At 40.1% G+C, this 4,839-nt stretch overlaps 1 long non-coding RNA gene across 1 annotated transcript; it reads right to left on the bottom strand.

The window, feature by feature from the left end:
- Positions 1 to 3,276: 3,276 nt before the first annotated feature.
- LOC111242576 lies at positions 3,277 to 4,356 on the bottom strand. Its single transcript, XR_002669770.1, has 3 exons — positions 4,314 to 4,356; positions 3,633 to 3,698; positions 3,277 to 3,545 (listed from the first exon to the last, which is right to left on the bottom strand). It is a non-coding gene; the product is annotated as an uncharacterized LOC111242576 (long non-coding RNA).
- Between the last annotated feature and the right edge of the window lie 483 nt (positions 4,357 to 4,839).

Raw genomic sequence — 4,839 nt, 5'->3', positions numbered from 1 at the left:
AAGTCCTGTAATTTTGGTAAAGAAGAAGGACGGAAGCTGGAGGTTTTTTGTTGATTATCGGGCTTTGAACAAAGCTACTATTCCGGATAAATTCCCAATACCGGTTATTGAAGAATTGCTGGATGAACTCAAGGGAGCGAGATATTTTTCCAAGCTGGACTTGAAGGCCAACTATCATCAAATTCGGATGAAGGCAGCGGATATTTCGAAGACGGCATTTCGAACCCGCCAATGTCATTTTGAGTTTTTGGTGATGCCGTTTGGGTTAATGAATGCATCGGCTACTTTTCAGAACGCGATGAATGGTTTAATGGCAGCATATTTGAGGAAGTGGGTGCTCGTCTTCTTCGATGACATCCTAGTTTACAGCCCCACTTAGGAAGAACATATGAAACATTTGGGGATGGTGTTGCAGTTGCTGGAACAGCATGGGTGGATTGCAAATCCTAAGAAATGTGAATTTGGGAAGCAGCGAGTACATTATCTTGGTCATCAGATATCAGAGCAAGGGGTTGAAATGGACCAAGATAAAATCAAAGCAATAGTAGAATGGGGGGAACCGAAGAACTTGAAAGCCTTGCGGGGATTCTTGGGCTTGACCAGTTACTATAGAAGGTTTGTGCAGCGATATGGGGAGCTGGCCAGACCCTTGACAAAACTTTTAAAAAAGGGGAAATTTCAATGGACAGAAAAGGCTGGAGTAGCCATGACAGCTCTGAAGACAACCATCACAAGTGCACCAGTTTTAGCGTTACCCGATTTCACTCAGGAGTTTCATTTGGAGTGTGATGCTTCAAGGGGAGGTGTCGGTGCTGTGTTAATGCAAAACAGAAAGCCCATTGCGTTCTTTAGTAGAGCTTTGTCAAACGGATCTCTAAGTAAATCCATTTACGAAAAGGAATTGATGGCCTTGGTGATGACCATCCAGCACTGGAGGCCATATCTGTTGGGGAGAAAGTTTGTGGTGCATACAGATCAACGTAGCCTGAAATATCTGTTGGAACAGAGGATTACAACTTACAGTCAACAGAATTGGATAGCCAAGTTGATGGGTTACGATTTTGAAATTGTGTACAAGCCGGGAAGTGCAAATAAAGTAGCTGGTGCGTTATCGAGAAGGGAAGAGGGGAATATGGAGGAACTGGAACTGCGAACTATAACCCGACCATATTGGCATGACTTCCAAGACATTCTAAAGGAAGTGGAGGAAGATGAAACACTTAGAGGGATCATTGAAGATGTCAAGAAGGATCCCAATTCACACACTGCTTATACTATGGAGAAGGACCGACTGCATTATAAGGGGAGGTTGGTTTTGTCAGCCAAATCGAGTTGGATTCCAAGGTTGCTAGCTGAGTTTCACGTCAATAACACTGGAGGACATTCGGGGGTATTTCGCACGTATAGGAGAATCGCCCAATCATTATATTGGGTGTGAATGAAGAGAACTGTGATTGAGTATGTGGCTGCATGTGTGATCTGTCAACAACATAAGTATATGGCTGCCTCACCCCAAGGTTTATTACAACCTCTGGCTATTTGGGAAGAAGTGAGCATGGACTTTATTGTCAAGTTGCCCAAATCTCAAGGCTTTGATGCTATTTTGGTGGTCGTGGATAGATTGAGTAAATATGGACATTTCATTGCCTTGAAACATCCTTACTCAGCTCAGACAGTGGCAGAGACATTTACTCAGGAGATAGTTAGACTTCACGGTATTCCTACATCAATTGTTAGTGATAGGGATCCTCTGTTTCTCAGTATATTTTGGAGAGAGCTCTTCAAATTGCAGGGCACTCAGCTCAAAATGAGTATAGCTTACCATCCAGAAACGGATGGTCAAATGGAGGTGGTAAACATGATTCTTGAAGGGTATTTGATGTGCTTCTGTTCAGAGCAACCTAGGAGCTGGAAGACAGTTTTATCTTGGGCTGAATACTGGTATAATACCAGTTATCAGGCTGCAGCAAAATGTTCTCCTTTTGAAATTGTATATGGACGTCCTCCACCCACTTTGAGTCGATTTATACCAGGGGAAACAGTTGTTGAAACGGTGGCACAAGACTTGATGACTAGAGATGAAGCGTTGAGGCAATTACAACAACATCTAAAAAGAGCGCAAGATGCTATGGTGAACCACGCAAATAAAAAGAGGAGAGAAGTAGATATCAAGGTGGGTGATTGGGTGTATTTGCGGATCAGACCCCACAGGCAGTCTTCTATGCCGACACGTTTACATTCTAAACTTGCAGTACGTTATTATGGCCCTTTCCAGGTGTTGCAACAGGTGGGAAAGGTTGCTTTTCGATTGCAGTTGCCCGAGACAGCTAGGATTCATCCCATCTTTCACATATCGCAATTGAAGAAGGCGGTGGGAGAGAAACGTGTAGAAAAAGAATTGTCGTTGGAACTACAGGTTGAGGGGCCTATGTTTTGGCCTGTGCGGATCTTAGAAAGGAGACAGAGGCAGTTGGGAGAAGTGGCATTACCACAAGTTCTGATAGAATGGCAAGAAGGAGGAGGTGAGGGAGCAACCTGGGAAGATGTAGCTACCATTCAGGAACAGTATCCTGACTTCAACCTTGTGGACAAGGTTGTTTCAGGCGATGGGGGTATTGTTAGGCCATTACTTGTATATAGTAGAAGGAAAACCGGTTCACAGCCTACTGCCAAGGCAGTTAGATTGGGTAGTTAGGAGGGTTGTATATAAGAGCTGTGAGTTTGGTTTGAGGGGTTAGCGAAGTAAATACCATTGTTTGACAGGAACTAGTTGTCCTGATTAGGGGGAGGTTAGGCTCTCATACATTGTATCTTGATTGTTCTGTGAATAAAGAAGTGATTCAGTGCTCTTGTGTGTGTGCTGGTTAAAGAGAAATTAGGTTCTTGATTAAAGAACCTATCATCGTGTATCCCAATTTTTACTGCGGAGATGTTGAGAAACCTAAGCATCACATGAAAACAGGGTGTTAAAGCCCATTATTGTTATCAACATTAAATAAAAGAAACAACCATATGTATTTAATGATTATGTACAACTTTCAAAACACGCTGAAACCAAATTAAATCAAGTTATTAGATGTTGTTTCAGCATTAACCTACTCTTATTACAAAATCAGGCAATCATAACCTTGTGTTGAAATTTTATTTTAAATAAAATTATTATAAAAAAGAAGCAGCAAGCAAACATTAAGAACTTCAATCTCGTTTACTTCATGAAAGAGGCTAAAAAACAAGTCAAAAAACTACTCCAAAAAGCTTCAACCATCACAAGCAGGTCAAGAAACGGTTTCATATCTCAATATTTAAACATAGAGTCATCCACCAACAAAATGTTTTTGATAGCAGAGAGACAGAGATGAAAAGGTACAAGTACATTACCAATGAAGACAGTACATAATGAAACATATTACAGAAAAATAGTATAAATAGAACATTAGCAAAACTGATACCTTCTTGAGAAGACTGGTCAAGTCTTGAGGGTGTGATTTTGCAATGTCCCCCTATCTGACGAGCAGCGGTCAACCCTGTAGCTTGGGTTGACCCAGCTTTAAAAGTTTGGTTAAAGAAAATTCAGGAAAAAAAATAAATAAAGGGTTAAGTAAATGTAAAAATAAGGAAATTGTGAAGGATACTGTCTGGAGCCTAGATGACTGCTGGGCCATAGCAAATCATTCCAAATGCTTATTTGCTCCCTTGGCCTATAATCTACAGTTCCAACCAAAAAATATGCTATCGAATAAAAGCATTGATAGAACCTTTTTGCGACAATGCATCAAAGTACTTTCTACCTTTCAGCAATCTGGATCCATATATAAGTTACCATTAAATATGAATATTATCAAAGGCATAAATAACTTTGGTAACATCAAGCCATGCACTCTGTAGTAATTCCTAGGAATAAACACACTTAACATCTTGGAAAAGCCATTTATTTTCAATTTTCCAAATAACTACGGACTCTACCTGATAGTAATATTTGATAGGAATAATACAAAATAACTGGTTGGAAATATGGATAATTCACAAAACAATATAGTAGAGGATCTGGGTTAACATTGAGTGACTGTGTTATACACAGGCATGTCAAACAATAAACTACCCGAGATATAAGTGATAAAAATACTAGCATCGTTCAACTTATGGCAAGCTATGGGCCTACATCCATATGCAAACAGAGGGAGATTATAGTATGACCCAGGATTTTTACAATGTAGAAACCATGCAACAACCAAACCTTGCAGAACTAAGCATAGAAGGAAATCACTAACAATAATGCAAGGATTGAAATAAAGGCCTTTTTATGCTCAACGCACCCTTTGCAGAATTCCAAAACAACATTCTGCTCCTCCTCACGGCTCACAACCGAAGACAGTGTAACGAGTGAAGGAAATGTGGAGGAAAATGCAAATGCTAGAAAGGCACACGTGGAAGAAGGAACAGTAAAAAATGACACGTGTAACAGGGTGAGAATAGGTAAGGAGAGTGTACTATTAAAGGACTTTGTTCGGTGAAAAAGGCATGACTCTGGTATGAACCAAATTATGTTCCCTCTGCTGAATTCTGATCTCAATTCTCTCTCTGAAACAAAACTTCACATTCACCATTCTTATCTCATCTTCTTTTTCAGGTTGAACCATACACTCTGGGGAATTCTAGATGGAAGATTCTCTGAGTTTTTTTTTTTTATTATGTAATTTGTTGCATAATAGTTCCAGTATAAACCAAAATTCTCTGATTATACTGTTGCATTCTGCTTAGATAAAATTCTCCGTTTCATTGGTGCTTTCATTAACGTCAATGGCTGAGAATAGGCGGATGAAAGATATGCAAACCCAACTC

Source organism: Vigna radiata, chromosome 9 (genome assembly GCF_000741045.1).
Source record: "Vigna radiata var. radiata cultivar VC1973A chromosome 9, Vradiata_ver6, whole genome shotgun sequence".
In the NCBI taxonomy this organism is placed as follows: Eukaryota; Viridiplantae; Streptophyta; class Magnoliopsida; order Fabales; family Fabaceae; genus Vigna; species Vigna radiata.
Note: the sequence above shows the minus strand (reverse complement) of the source record. Positions and strands in the feature narration are given on the sequence as shown.